Source organism: Prinia subflava, chromosome Z (assembly GCF_021018805.1).
Source record: "Prinia subflava isolate CZ2003 ecotype Zambia chromosome Z, Cam_Psub_1.2, whole genome shotgun sequence".
NCBI lineage: Eukaryota > Metazoa > Chordata > Aves > Passeriformes > Cisticolidae > Prinia > Prinia subflava.
In genome coordinates, this window is record NC_086283.1 from 88,677,469 (window position 1) to 88,693,890 (window position 16,422).

The 16,422-nt window shown below is 42.5% G+C and overlaps 1 long non-coding RNA gene across 1 annotated transcript; it reads right to left on the reverse strand.

The window, feature by feature from the left end:
- Positions 1–10,653: 10,653 nt before the first annotated feature.
- LOC134563904 (uncharacterized) lies at positions 10,654–13,224 on the reverse strand. Its single transcript, XR_010083437.1, has 3 exons — positions 12,944–13,224; positions 12,293–12,370; positions 10,654–10,993 (listed from the first exon to the last, which is right to left on the reverse strand). It is a non-coding gene; the product is annotated as an uncharacterized LOC134563904 (long non-coding RNA).
- Positions 13,225–16,422: the final 3,198 nt, after the last annotated feature.

Here is a 16,422-nt window from a genome sequence, read left to right on the forward strand (position 1 = left end):
CTTGGTTGGCTGGGCCTGAAGGAAGACCCCCTCAAGAATGAGTAGTTGGTCTTTCAGGTCAGCATCCCATTGGAAAATGAGTCCGCTGCAGTGTGGAACCCTAGCCAGGACTGAGAACAGGAATGGCAATGATGGTTCATACCTGTGGGCTTGTCAAGTTGACAGAGCCTCTTGAAAGCAGGTAATTGCTTCCCGTGCCTCAGAGGTCAAGATCCTAGGTGAGCTGGGTTCCCTGCTCCCCTGCAGCAAGTTGAAAAGCAGAGCAAGGTCCTCAGAAGAAATCCTGAGGAGGGGTCAAACCAAATTGATGGATCCATACAGTTGCTGTAGTTCATGGAGCGTCTTGGGGTTATTCTTGATGGCAATTTGTTGAGGTACAATGGTCTGTTCTTTGATGCACAGTCCCAGGTAGTTCCATGGGCTGGTGAGTTGGATTTTGTCTTGTTGGATTTCAAAACTCACTTCTTTGACAGAGGCAATTGTGGCTCTCAGCAGACAGTCTAAGTCCTGTGAGTCTTTAGCGCAAGAGATCATCTATTTAATGCAAAAGGACACAGTCTGGGAACCTTTTTCTGACCAGTGATAGAATCTTGGTGATGTACTATTGACAAATAGATGGGCTGGCCTTCATCCCTTGGGGGAGCACCAGCCAATGGTAATGCCACAAAGGAGCTTGACGGTTGAGCGATGGAATGCAAAAGGCAAAGCACGGAGCGTCCTTTGGATGAAGCGGAATATTGAAAAAGCAGTCCTTGATATCTATTACTGCCAGGGGCCTATTTCTTGGAAGCATTATCGGGGGTGGCATTCCAGGCTGGAGGGGGCAAAAATCCTCAATCACTGCATTCACCTTGCGGAGATCTTATAGAGCCTCCACTTATCCCTCCCCGGCTTCTTGATGACAAAGACTGGGGTGCTCCAAGGGCTGTTGGACGGTGTAATGTGGCCCTTGGTAAGCTGCTCAGCTATTAGGGATTCTAGGGCATGCAGTTTCTCCTCTGAGAGGGGCCACTGATCAACCCAGACTGGATGGTCTTTTTTCCAGCTGAGTTGAGGGACGTCGAGAGCGCGCTTCTTCTTAGTGGTCTCCACTAAAAATCCCTAGAGCTGATCTGGAGGGAGGCACCCCACTGTGACAACACGTCTCGACCCCACAAGGTGATGGGTGCCCAGATGACGAAGGTTCTCACCGTTACCACTTTCCCCTCTGCCCTGCTGATGAAAATATTCTGCTTCAACAACCATGAAGTGGAGACTCCACCAATCCCTGAGATGAGCCCTGTGAATGGCTCCAGCTCCCAATCCGAGGGCCAGTCTAATTTAGCAATCAGTGTGACTTTGGCCCCAGTGTCCAACATCCTTAACCTCCTGATTTTTTTGCCTTTGGAAAACAGGGAGCATTTCATGATGTATTTGTTGGCTCCCATCCATTGTATCCAAAAGGTGGCAGGGTTAGGGGAACAGTTCTTGGGAAGTCTTAAGCAATAGAAAAGCTTGTGCCAGTGGGACTCCAGCAGGCAGAAAATATGGATAGTCCAAACACATTACAGAAATAAAAATATCTTCACCAGGTTCAAGAGTTTGAAGCTCGAAGATCACCGCCATGGCACTTGAGGGTGCCCAATAATTAAGATATCAAAGGGTCCATTCAGGGGTGCATATTTCCCTGTGGCAATCTTGAATGCAGTAATTTTCAAATTGCACTGAAAGATCGCTTATCAACTTGTGTCGGATTCCCACCTGTACCACGGAGTAAACTGGATCTTCTTCATCTCCAGTGGTACTTTCAGTGCTGGTGTCTTCTGTCCATGTGGGAACTGGTCCTTCTCCTCTCCAGAGGCATGAGTGGCACTGTGGAAGTGAGGCGGCTGGGCATTTGTTGTTTTCACACAGTGCCGGTCTGCGCTCTGTTGAGAGTTTCCCGACCATCACCATCTGTTCAGGTTGTCAAACAGCCAATCATGGTCCCTGCGATGTCTTCAATGACTTGTTTTTGGGGGCACTCAATCATGAAGTGTCCATAATCTCCACAGTTAAAACATCTTTGATTTTATTTTGCTGCCCCAGTGGCAAATGCCCCTGACACCTCTTGAGCAATCCCTTGGACCACTGCTTGGGCCACAGTGTTTTTGGTGGAGTTATGTTTCACACAAGCTTCAATCACTTGATCTGTAGTTGGCTTAGGATCAATGGGCAGCAAGCTGTCTTTGTTTCTGAGTTAGCATTAATCATTGCCATTTTTACCAGCATTTCTTTTTGAGCCTCTTTACCTTCTATCTGCTTTTCTAGAGCAATTTTGATGCGATCAACAAATTTATAAATTACTCATCCACCCCTTGTTTAATATTTGTGAAGCTTTTTGAGGGTATGGTGTCATCAGGTGTCAGGAGTAAAGATGTCTTTGCTGCAATAGTGATGTCAAGAAGGGTAGCTTCTGGAATGGCAGTCTGATCCTGTGGTTTGAGGTGATTCCCTTCGCTGACAATCTGCTCTGATATTAAATTTGGTTTCTAGAGGGGCCCAACACAGTTACAGTATCCGGAGCGCAAGGGGAGGAGCAAGGCGCCTGCACGACAAGGGGCGCTGGAAAAGATGGTGACATAACCTGGTTGTGGCCATTTTGTGGGGACAGGGCAGGAAAACTTGGACAACGAGAAGGGAAAATGGCTGGGCTGGCCACCGTGCTGGCGCCATTTTGGGCAATGATTGAAGTTGGAAGCAGAGAACCTTGAACTTGAGGGGGAGATAAACTGGTGTATGTGGGCATTGAGAGGAGGTTGAGGGGAAGGTCAAGAAGTCTGCAGTGTGGCCATCACTGTCCTGGGAAGGGCAGAAAGAGGGTTGGGGGGTGTCCGGGAGACAGCAGCAACCTGGCGCAGGACCGCGAGAAACGCCCACGGACCCACCCTCAGGAGGGAAGAGGGTTTAGAATCACGGGGTGAGGGAAGAGGGAAAGGGGATTTCAGCTGGGGTCTCCCAACATTTCCCAAATCATTCCCAGAATTTATTCCCTCTAAAGCTTTTATTATCAATTTAAACAAAGGAAAAACTTTGCAACTGAAAGTTCCCCCTCAAACTGCACAACATTCAGCTTTTTCCCTACTTTGTCCTGAAAAGCGTCTAAATAAACATAACTCAATTTAGTATCTTGAAAACATTTAAAAATGCAATGGACAAATCTCTTTAAAAGTCCTGCACTTAACTAAAATTTTGCCCCAACAAGGATATCTTTAACTTGGACACAGAACTCCTGTTCAGATAGTGTAAGCAATGGATGGCTTATTTGATTTCCCATCCTGATTTCCACTCCCACCCCAGCAATAAAATGTAAAATGGAAGTGAAAAGACCAGATGCAATTCCAACTTACAATCTGTCTTCGCCCGATGGTGATGGTCAGCTGAGGATTGCTGGGGGGTGGCCGCCTGAGCCAATTGGTCATTGTCTACTGGTCTCGACAAGTCCTGGTCAGCACCTCTCTGGTGCCTCCTGGTAGAATACAGGAGGGTCCCTTCAAGGAAGTGGCTGACCCAAGGTCGTTTCTTCCACCAGTGGCCGGAGCAAACTGGACACGACTCGCCGAGGGGAGACCGAGGTCCACCCCACTTTGGGCACCACTTGTCATGGGCTGACCACTGAAGGTTGGAGATGCTCTTCAGGGTGCTGTGACCTTCCTTGATGAGTCATCTTTAAAACAACGCCGTTTGTTTCAGGGACACAAGCACACCTAGGTGACAGTCAGCTCTCTTGTGATGGTTTCCTAGGCAACCGAGCACAAAGGCTCTCAGTGATTTCAGGGGCAGAGCAGTTGGGTCAGCTCAGCCAGGCAGCTTCCTCAGGGGCAGCTCCTTCCAGGCGGTGCAGGAAAGAAGACAAGAGCCCAGGACATCCACCAGAGCCTTCCTTTATTCTCAGCAACCAAAGGACCCTGAACTCTTTACTTGGTTATATAGGAAACTGAGGGGGCGGGGTTTTCCACACGGGCCAATGGGAGCAGGGAATGGGGGAACTACCAGTTGGGTGAAGGATCCAAATTGAACTAATGGAGGAACAGAAAAACCAGGAAGTGTGAATTAAACCAATGGGGGCTGAGGGATTTACATGCAAGCAAGTGCTCTCTGGTTTTTGCTGCAGTTTACTCGCCCTAACCAGAGAGTGCATGTCTGTGAGAGACTCCTGAGAAGTCTCCCTGCTTTGTACCTCACTTTCCGTCCATGGAAGAGCACATTTCCCTGTGGGGGCCCCAGGGGGTATCCCAGAGTGGATGCAGTGCTCCAGGTGGGCACTTGCAAGAGCAGAGCCAAGGGCCAGAATCACTGCTCAGCCTACCAGCCACACTGCTTTTGAAGTAGCCCAGGTTGGTTTTCTGGGCTATGAATGCACATTTTCTCCTAACAGCAAGATGTAAGATGATGCACAACAGTTGTATGACTAGATCAAGAATTGTGAATGTTTTAACATGATCTGTGTGATTTTTAGCTGTTATTTCTGATTATTGTAATGAATGAGCATGGTTCGTGCTAAATTGTAACTATATATATACTCAATATCACTTAATATCAATAGGTTAGTATTGTAACTTTATATTTAATCAATATTAGCAGAATTAGTAAAACTAACTTCAGATAAAGACATAGTGTTAGAAGAGCCCCCCGCCCTTTTTCCTTGGCAAAATACTATGAGAACAGGACATGAGACCAAGGACAGTTCAGGAGTGGTGTCCTTGAAAGATGCTAAAAAGGGATTGAGAAGAGTCCAGGAACACTGAGATAAGCCCAAATGTCCAGATGTTCATTTCTTTTTTTGTTATAATGGTACTTAACTATTTAGGCACATATATATAACTAACAAGGTCATACAAAGGACATACAAGGAAGAGGAGTAGCCTTCATCACCTGCGACCACCACAAGGAGTCGAAGACCCTCAAAAACAACTGGAGCATGCGCGATGAAGAAAGTGACGCAAACTTCAAGAACTGAAACTGGGAGGAGACAATCGAAGATGGGAAGAGATGGGGTGCTGGCTACAGTATAAAAGTATTGATGAAATAGGCTTTGATTCGTACATGGGGTAGGGTCCTGAACCCTGCACATGTACCCTGGCCTGGCCAGCCAGCCTTTTGCTCATGCTTTATTGATACCAGGTCCATTTACTGTTAAATTACTTTAATAAAGAATGTAATACATTTTTATTTGAATGTATCCTTTTATTTAATTATATTAATCTCAATTAAAATTGCTGCTAAATTTTAACTTGGATGTTTTTGGGACCTCTTAATTTATAACATTATGGTTATATCAACTCAATGGTTTTGAAACCATTATTCATCTCTCTTGCTTATTACAATAGTAGGTTAGATGGTGACAGTGTTAGGTGAATTTAAAACACTTAGAAATCTCAGAGAATGCTCAATACTGAATGTAGCTAAGAGTTTTTTGTTGCAGTCAATACAAAATGAAATAGCCTTAGAAACAATGCCTTGATTCTTCCTTGTGAAGATTAAAGTGCATTATTTCCAACACTTGAATGCTACAATTAATCCTAGCATATCTACTTAAATGCTACTACTAATTACCAGATTACAGACCTTCCTGTAATCTCGTAATTAGTAAAGCAAAGCCTTAGTTATCTAATTGTAGTTGATAATTCCAGAGTTCTCATGATAATGATAAATTGTGAAAAACTTCAGTGCAGGAGCTTTTGAGAGCTTTCATTTCTTTTAAGGAGGAAAAAAATGCAAAAGTCTGTTAAAAGATGTTTAAAGTTTGCTTGGCACAGTATCTTGAAGTTCTGCATGCTTCATGTTGTATACAGCATCTAACAAAAAGAATATAGTGGGAAAGGTAGAAAAACCATTTTTGGGGAAAAAATACTTGCGTATCTCAATATTTTTTGGTGTGCCTAGTTATTTTTCTCTTTTTTATTGTTATTTTCCTTTTGCTATGTCTGCTCAAACCACCCTGAATTAAATGTTTTCTTCATGGTAAGAAAAGTGGAGACTTGAGAAAATTGTTCCTAGGATAAGACTCATGTTCTTTTCTCTGGTTTTTGCACTATGTTCTCTCTCTGTTTACAATCCAACTGTTGTTCTACATTTTGCCTCAATTGTGTATTTCATAGAAACAAGGAATTTATGTACTCCTGCACATAAACATCTGCTCATCTATCATGCCAAATTCAGTCAGCAGTTTGCCTATGTTTTTATGCTTGTAGTCTCTCATAATTTTTATCTTCTCAGGTCTCACATTCCCTCTCTCAGTAAGCGATTGTCTTTATTTTTCACTATTCCTCAAGTTAATCATAAGACTCTTTAGAACATTGTTCTTTTAATAGAGTTCTTTCTGTCCTAGGTTCAAGAATGCTTTTAATTTTGTACCAATCTGGTTTTGTGCATTTTTTCATTGTTTTGGTAGTTACGCTTGTACTGACATTTTAGTATATATTTGTTTTCTTAAGGAAAAAGCTAGAACAAACCTGGCTTCGTCTCTCTAATATGCTACTTAAAATACATAATAGATACTGCATGCTCAAGGTAAAAAATATTGATACCAACATCACAACTAAATTGCATGTTCTACTTTTATAATTAGAGCAGATACAGAGCTGTGTCCTAGGGATTGACCCTGGCCTGAGTTGGTTGATGAATGAGAAACTGTGAAATGACATCCTCTCAATGTCCAAAGTGGGATAAAATCCCAAAGTTGGATGGCACTGAAATGGTACTGTTTCTTGCACCACGTCAGGCTCCAACTCCATCCCTGTCTCTCCATCCCTTCTGAAGTAGCTTCCATGTTTGTTACAGCATAATTAAAGATTAATTGGATGAAAGAGGTAGACTGAAAAAGGGCATGAATCTGTGGCCCTGTGGTCACTGGAGAGTGACTGGAAATACTCTAAATCACATTTATGTACTTTGTTCAGTAACATTTCTTGAAAGAACATCAGTTATCAATTTTTTTATTTTATTTCATATTTCAAGTTTTACTTTTAGAGCGAAAATGTTATCAGTAGCTATCAATTCATGTGTTTCCTGTGGTGGAAACATTTTTCAGCCCTTTGATGGGAAGCAGAAGAAGCCTCATTAGCAGGGGAAGATGCTGAGCCCATGCCCCAAGGTGTTCAAGACACTCTGGGTTACTCCAGCACCACTGAGTACTCCTGTCACTACATAAGCATTTCATCTAGTGACAGTTTAATTTATTACAGACCTTGAAACACACATCAGAAGAAGGGCCTTGTGACATTAAATCTGCTTCATGTTCCTTCCAGCCCTTGAATCTCAGCTGTTGAACAGGGGCTTGGCAGCGGTGGGGAGCCCTCACCTGCGAGGTGAAACACGGGCTCAGGACCTTCACTGGGGGAGGAGAACCTGGGGCAGTGTCTGTGCCTCACAGGAGCCTCCCACCTGCTGATCCCTAACTCTGGCTCCTGGGACTCACCGCAGGGCTGTCCCCCAGCTGTCCTGCATGGAGCTAGTGTTGGCAGACTGGCTGCCCTTGGGAAGGGAGCTGGTTCTTAGCAGTGCTGAAAACCCACCCTGGAACACAGGCACGTGCAGGAGGATTATGGTGCAGTCTGACTTGGGATGCTGAGCACCTCAGTGCCATCAAAATGAATGTGTGACACACAGAGCCCTTTGGAGCGACGCCTGTCTAACGCACAGCCCGTGGCTCTTGGTGGCATTTGACTGACTGCAAAGGTAAGGTACCTGCTAAATTGTGTTTTCAGGCTGAGTAGATAATTCCTCTCTGAACACCTACATGAAGGACCTCTCTCTTCCCTGAATCTGGCCCATGTTTGTGCTAGCTGTAGTTTGATTGCTACATACCTCCTAAGGGTTACATTTTCTCTAAAGGAATCACACACTGATTTATTCAGAAAAAGTAATCTTCCATTGCCTCAATACATGCAAACTCTTTTATTATTGTCACTGTGAATCTCCTCAAAACTTAAGCACTTTTAAGTAGTTCAGTCTTTAAATATCCTCTTTTATTCTCATTCAAGAAAGTCTGGTGGTGATAACATTCAAGGATTTTAGTTTTTCATTTCTGTTTAAAAAAAAAAAGGTCCAGGGAGAAATATGGTCGTTTTTATTCCTTTAATTATGGAGGTATTTTCACTGATATAAAGCAGGGAAATCTGGCTAACAACATATAATTGAAGTAAAATAATTTTATCTTTGATTTTACTGTTTTAGTGATTCTTGAAGTAAAAATTCACCTCTGTATATGATTTTGCTCACCCACTACTTTTAAGCCTCAGTAAGAACTGCTCATTTTGTACAATAGTCAGCATTTTGCCTATATTTTTATGCATGCAATTTGTCATCAGTTTATGCCTCTTTAAAGCTTGGCAGCGATTCCTTAGAAAGTCTCTTCTAGTTGTAGTGTTCAAAAATTACTTTTTCTTCCCAAGGCTCCTTGGTAAAAGACAGAAGAAAGCATAGTGGCAGAAATATTATAAACTGAAGCAGATGGCATTTTGGTTTTGTAGAATATAATGAAGCTTGCACATAAAGTTAATTGTCCCATAATCAAGTACATTTCCTGAACTATGATGAGAATCAACCAGACATTTTCAGGAAGAAGGATTTTCACATAATTTAAAAAGTGCCAGTAAATAACATGTAAATAAATAGGATCATTCCAAGCTGGGAAGACTTGGGGAGGTAGACAAATAAGCTAATGCAAGGAGTTTAGCTGGCTGATGCTCCTGAAGATGTCTAGACCTTTCTGAAGACCATGTTTAAAATTCTCATGCAAGTCAGAAAATGTAAGTAATTCCAAGTACTGAAACATCAATATTAAGAGAAGCATTGAATGGACTCATTCCCAGTCGCCTCCTTTGGGACCTATCAGTAGAAGGATTAAATCAGATTAGACAAATATATCATAGTCATTTGAGAAGAGATTTCTCCATTGAAGGTGAAATAAGTTTTATCCACGGAAAAATTGTAAATGCCTTTTCAGATCAAAAGGTAGTTTGAGTAGGGTTTTTAAAATTATCTCTAGAGTTCTACCTCTAATAATCTCAAGACTGTTGTATTTGAACAGAGAAAACTGCTTATAGTTCACTTGAGAGAAGAAATAAAATATGTGCTGCTGTGACAGAATAAACAGTGGTGGTAAACTTATTTCTTACCATAATTGGCTGTAATTTTAGGGATGAAAAAGATGGTATTAGATCTGAGAACTTCTGAATAGGCATCAGAGACTATTAATATAAACTACAGAGGCAAAACTAGTGGTTTTAGTGTAAAACAATAAGCATACAAGATCTCCCTTGCTTGTTTTTAATTTTTTTATGTTCTTACTAGTGTCTGAACTGTCTTATCTCTTGCAGTCTTTCCCTTTTTTTTTCTGTCTACATATTCTTGGATTATAACTATTTGTCATGATACATATTTAAAACCTAGTAATTTTTTATTCATTCTTTAAGAGTGCATTACTAAATTGTATGCAACATATACCATGAACCTTATATAAAATACAGAAAGAGTTGCCAGCCATAGTTCTTGCATGTGTAAGGGGACAAAGTGTTCATATCTGATTATGCTTCATCAATATTAGTGGAACTCTCATTATAACCCAGTAGTCTACAGTCTGTATATACAGATGGGTCCTTATTAACCACAAAATAATAGTTTACAACAAACCCTCCTACTTGGTTTTGCTTAAACTACAAGTGGTCATGTTTATGTTTTTTCAAACACTCAGGATTGTATTTGAAAACTCAGGTTTTTCTTTTCCTCAGTACAGAAAGTGACACTGAGTAGTAATGATCTAATTCAGAAAGAGGAAATCTCTTGTGCATATGAGATAGTAAAGTAATATTTGGAAGATATGTACATGATCTGGAACCTATATGGGGGGGAAGAGGGGAGTTATCACAGGTGCTTCCTTACACTGAGAAATGTAATAGTACTGTTTTTTGAAAGATAATATACTTTTATCAAGGAAATGCTACTGAACTAGAATATCAGAGTTAAGCTATGATACCAACAATGGAGAGTCAGACTCCATCTGGTCCTCCACTCTCTGTAGGAGGCTTTGCTACCTTAATTTCAAAGCACAGATTTTGGCTGCAGCCATGTGGGGTATTTGTAGGTTCTTTCTGCAACAATTCATCCAGTGTATTTTCTACCAGCCTGGACATTGTGTAATCGCATAGTCTAGGCCCTTGTTTTGCTGTACACTTCAGCTGTATGAACTTCATGCCCGTGGAAGGAAATCTGTCATTGCTTTTTGTTTCCCCTCCCCTCTCTCTACTCCCACTGTTGAAGGAAATCTGCACGATGGAGTTCTGTATGACTGGTGCAGAGCTCACAGCTTGGCAGAAACAGCAACAGAAGAATGTGTGGAACTGAAGGGGTGGCAGGCAGAAACAAACAGTAGTCTGGGGACATCTCCAGCCCACAGCAGTGAAGGAAGCTCTGGGTACCTCATGACATTTGCAACTAGTCAGAAAAAGGGAATGGGTTTCAGAACTGTACTGGTTTGAAAGCAAAACCAGCGAGACTCCAAGTCAGAAATACAATTTAATAGAGAGAGAAGAACAAACAACAAAAAGAAGGTGAAAATAAGATAAATGCAATAGTACAAAGGACCACTGACAGAGTCAGAATGCAAACCTGACACCCTGTTGAAGCAGTCCGAAATAAGTTTTCCTGGAGTGACAGATGTGGCTCCATTGGAGTAGAGATGATCCTCAAGAAAGGGTCCAGTCTTCCTCTGGGAATCCAGTGGAAACAAGCTCTCTTGGTGTTTGGGATTGCTGGTTTTATGCCAGTGGAAAGGCTTTGGCTCCTCCCACTGGGTAGAGCATCTCACAATGGAATGAGGTGATGTTCTCAGTCATGTGAGAGGCCTTAAATGGCCCATTCACAGGTGATGTCCCTCAGAGGAGGATGGGTGGAGGAAGAGATAAGAAGGCACTGCCTTATCTGGTGTTATCAGGTGTCCCATTAACAAGAAGGCATCCACCCTCTTCTTCCTCTAGAGTTACAAGAGATAAAGAACAATATGTCCCAACCAGTTTCAACAGATGAAAACAGAATGCACATTTTTGGTTACATTCTTCAACCCAAGACAAGAACACAGACATGCACTTTAGCAGGACAGGCAGCTTGCCTCCAGCTATAGATTCAGTAGCTATGGGAGTCTACAGGATTAAAACTAAATTATCAGCTTCTGCTGTCCAGTTGGCTTATGTACCTACCATATTTCCTTTCTAGTTCACCTGTTGTGTTGAACCCCACACACATATTTCCCAAAGCACTGCAGTCCGCCCATGTCTTAGAAGACTCCAAGAAAAACAAAATTGTACCAATCAACCTGATGCACAGTCATCAAAGTGAAAGAATATGTATAGTCCAAACCAAATTTTTAGCTTTCAAAAATAATGAATATAAAAGGTCTCGGATATCTGACTGAATAGTTCTGATTACTTACAATTAAAGAGCTTCTTACTCAAATGTCTATTATTTGCTATGATCTCAGAGACATATATCAAGATGGGATTAAGCAAATCCTTTTACATTTTAGTAATGGGATGAAGTTATGAAGCTTTTCTACTAGTTACATCTGGATGTAAATGAGAAAGTAAACACAGGGGATAATTAGAGAAAGCTGCAAACAGCCACATAAAAAGTTTTATTCTTTGTATTCACAGTGTGAAGGTTGATGCCAATACACTGTCTTACCTGTTAAAAAATATTTCAGGATAATGTAGATAAATTGGCTAAATTCTTTAGCTGAATACTGCAGCAGTCAAAGAATGAATGCAAGTGTACAGGTCTCCACACTCATTTATTCCCAAAGAATTAAAAATGCTACATTACTTTCTTAAAATGTAATAAGGCTATAGGACAATATGTAATTTCAAAATGTGAAGAATTTAATGGGGCATATACTACTAAAGAAATTTAGTTTCTTTACTGTGATCAAATGCTTGTACAGCAAGTAACTATGCCTCTTTTCTCCTGCAATACTTCTTCTGAAGCATGTTCCTCACAAATGGTGTTTAGAACAATTTGTTGGATAGTGTTGCCACTCTGTAGGTAGCAAGACATGTGAGGGACAGCCTTAACAATGTTTGCTTCTATGGATCATCAAGTGGGAAGCTCACATAATCAAAACTGCTGGTGCCTGTTTAGGTGAGACAGTGACATTTGTTATCCAGACCACAGGGAGGCTTGACTCGAGGCTCTGTGGACTGGAACAGAGACAGAGACAGAGAACTGGAACACACAGATCTGTTCCCAGATTATCTGAAAATCAGGGACTGATATTTACATTATGAGGACCATTCCTTCCTGGTTGTTTGTGTCCTCTCCCATTTGGCAGCTGACCCATCTCCAGATTCCAGCCCTTCTGATCACCTGTGTGTTAAGGAGGTAACTGAGACAATTGCATTGTGTTACATGGCTGCCTGTTTTCTAAAATCTCACTTTTGATGAGTTACTTTGTCATCACATCAAATGTTTCAGCAGTACAGCTCAGCTAGCATTTTTTCAGGACTCCTGATGTGACGTATTCTGTGCTATTGTACTAGTAGGTTTATATTTTAGATCCTCATGTTTATGTTCTTATGCAGGGGGTAAGTAGATTGCTTGGCTCTAATTAGTGTATGCACGATGACATTTGGACTTGAGAAATGTCATGGTTTGACACTGGCCCAATGCCAGGCACCCACGAGAGTTGCTCGCTCACTCTCTCCAGCTCCAGTGGGCAGAGGAGGGAGAAGGCAAAAAAATTAACAAAGGTTTCATGAGTGATATAAGGACCGGGAGAAATATTTCAAGGGAAAAACAGGTTCAACTTCAGTTGCAAAGTGAAATTTATTACTAACAGAATCAGAGGAGGATAATGAGAAGTAAAATAAGTCCTTAAAATACCTTTTCCCCCCAGCCCCTCCCTCATTCCCACCAACAGGATACAGGATACAGTGCAGGATACAGGGTCTGGGGGCTTTGGTCAGTTCATCAGTGAGATTTTCTTCTGCTGCTCCAGGAGAGGAGTCCATCCTGTTCCAGGAGAGGAATCCTTCCCCTGTGAGGCCACGGGGTCCCTCCCACGGGAGACAGCTCTGTGTGAACTTCCCCAGCGTGGCTCCACTCTCACAAGCAGCAGCCAAACCGCACCTGCTGCAGCCTGAGTCCCCCCCACGGGCACAGAGCCCTCCCAGATCTGCTCCTGGGCAGCTCTCTCCCATGGGGTGCAGCCCTCCAGGGACAGGCTGCTCCAGCCTGGAAGCAGGGCCCCCTCTCTCCACTGGATCTCCCATGGGACACAGCCTCCTCCAGGCATCCACCCGCCCCGGCATGGGCACCTCTTCCATGGGCTGCAGGTGGATCTCTGCATCCCTGTGGATCCCCATGGGATGTGGGTAGATCTCTGCATCCCTGTGGATCCCCACAGGCTGTGGGTGGATCTCTGCAGCCCCTGTGGATCCCCACAGGCTGTGGGTGGATCTCTGCAGCCCCTGTGGATCCCCACAGGCTGTGGGTGGATCTCTGCATCCCCTGTTGATCCCCACAGGCTGCGGGTGGATCTCTGCATCCCTGTGGATCCCCACAGGCTGTGGGTGGATCTCTGCAGCCCCTGTGGATCCCCACAGGCTGTGGGTGGATCTCTGGATCCCCACAGGCTGTGGGTGGATCTCTGCATCCCTGTGGATCTCCACAGGCTGTGGGTGGATCTCTGCATCCCCTGTGGATCCCCACAGGCTGTGGGTGGATCTCTGCATCCCCGTGGATCCCCATGGGATGTGGGTGGATCTCTGCATCCCTGTGGATCCCCACAGGCTGTGGGTGGATCTCTGCATCCCCTGTTGATCCCCACAGGCTGTGCGTGGATGTCTGCATCCCCATGGATCCCCATGGGATGTGGGTGGATCTCTGCATCCCCATGGATCCCCATGGACAGTGCATGGATCTCTGCATTCCCGCAGATCCCCAGGGGCTGCAGGGGCACAGCTGCTCCACCATGGTCTCACCACAGCCTGCAGAGGAATCTCAGCTCTGGGGCCTGGAGCAGCTCCTGCCCCTCCCTCTCCACTGACCTTGGTGTGTCTTTTTTTTTTCCCTCACATGTTTTCACCTCCTCGTCTTTGACAGGAAGCAAAACCCCATGACTTTGTTCTGATTTTCTTCTTAAATGTGTCATCACTGAGGTGCTACCAGCCTCTCTCACTGGGCCAGCTTTGGCCAGCAGCATGTCCATCTTCAGAGCCAGCAGGGTTTGACTCTGCTGGACATGATGGAAGCTTCCAGCAGCTCCTCACAGGAGCCACTCCTGTGGCCTCCCTGCTGCCAAAAACCAGGCTGTGCCAAACAAGTACAGGAAACTTCTCAGGGTAGCTACAGTGGAATGGTGTGGTTTGCTCTGGTCCTGTCCTCTCTCTTGAATCAGCATGTTACTTGGCATACAGTTTTGCAAAATGCCATTTCAAGAGCTCATTTTGCTGAAAATTGCTTTTGATGTATATGTGTTTTTTGGTTCAATTCCCTGCATTAGCTCACTGTTTCCACAAGCTCAAATGGTATACATAGGCAAAGGTAGAAAATAAGTGGACTGTGGAAGCTTGAACAGCACCTGTGAAATTTTATCATCATTCCAGGGGAGGAAGTGGGGAGGGGAAGGAAGGAACTGCCTTCTATAGTATGTTGTTGTGGCTGTTGTTGACATTCACATAAAAATTCACATTCAATCTTTAGTCTGGATTTTTTTTTTCTTTTTCTTATCTGCTTATTCTTTTTTCCATGTTTGTTGTCCTGCTTGAGTGTATGCTTAAAAAATTTGTATTTTACAGAGATTTTGATTGATCACAGTTTGACCTGCTCAGTGTTCTAGTTCAGGGAATGTTGCCTTGAGAACAGTGATGACTATGTCAATTAACAAGTTTCTGAAAATTAAGGATTTCCAAACTCCAAAGGTGCTTGAATAATGACTCATTTTCCTGGACATTCTTCTTATTTCTTCTTAGTAGACTATCAGAGCGTATGAACAATCGGTCTTTTTAACAAGTAACAGAAATGTCTTCTAAGGGAGATTTTGCATTTTTTATTCTGGTTAAATGCATGTATAGGTTATTTTTTCCCAGCAGAACACAATCCTCTCCTTCACTGAATTATGTGTCTTGTGCATTCACTCCAGATATGGCAAAGTTGAACTGAGTTCCTTCCTCTTCAGGAGACAGATCTTATAGTCCTGAACAGAGTGCCATAAATACACAGCTCTCAGATGAGTGCTTTTGCTCTGTGTTTGTAAAGTTGACTCTCTTTGTCTAAACCAAAACACTGAGCAAAGGGGTCCTCCTGAGGGATTTCAAACAGTGAAGCTGAAGGTTCATTGCTTCTCATTGCTTGTCTTGATTGTTCCAATCAAGGCAGAAAGAAAACCAAACCTGGCTTCTACCAAGTATTCTAGCTAGAAGCTGATGGGATTTTCTAGAGTGGAGGTCTTTTGTTGAAGCTATTTTGCCTTCTGTAAAATATTTACATACAGGTCAAGAGGCATTCCATAAATGTGATGCATTGACATGAGGTGTACTCAGACTCTGTAATCCTGAATAAAAGAATGTTTCTTCATAGGGCAGTTTTATGAGCTTGCTTTTCCTCAAATGAGTGTCCCAACCCAAAACTTTCTGTTTTGGGCTTAAAAGATCAAATTTTTGTTAAATGGACCAGAACTTCTCTGTGTCCTATTTCAGTCTCAAGAAGAGTTGAGAAAAATACATTTAATTTGACAAAAACCAAATATGATTTTCCTTTTTTTGTTGATTCAACAGCAAAAGTCTCAGATGAAACAATCTCAGAATACCAAAAACCATTGCCCTTCCATTTAGATGAATATATGTATCACTTCTTCATTTAAACACCTTTCTGTGGACATCTGTTGAGTACTATATTGTTTGAAATTACTTCACTCTAAAATTTTTATTCATTTACTTACGGTATATTTTGTGATTATGTTACATAATACTGTGTCTTTCTAGACCATGTAAAAAGAAAATAATAATTTTCTCGTTCAATGTAAATGCTGTTACTGGTACTAGAATTATCATGTCTGCCTACTGATATCATCCAATACAACAATCATGCTGAATATTTTCTAAGATAAGCAAGTATAAGGGGTAGGATTATAGTCAAGGGAGGGATTTGTACATCTCCATGAAGATTTTTTTATACTGTTTACTCAGCTCTGCTCTTTTGGCCATGCTTAATGAAATGCATAAATCAGACCTGAGTATTTTAGAAGTCTATCCATCTGTATTTGTCTTTTAGCATTCTCTTTTCATTAGGAAATACTGCGTCAAGAGCTACATCTGTGTAGTTTACAGAATTCAGATAATTATGTAGGAAGATGAAAAACTAATAAGAGAAAAAAAAGAGCTCATAGTATAGAAATGTCCATAGTGGCAT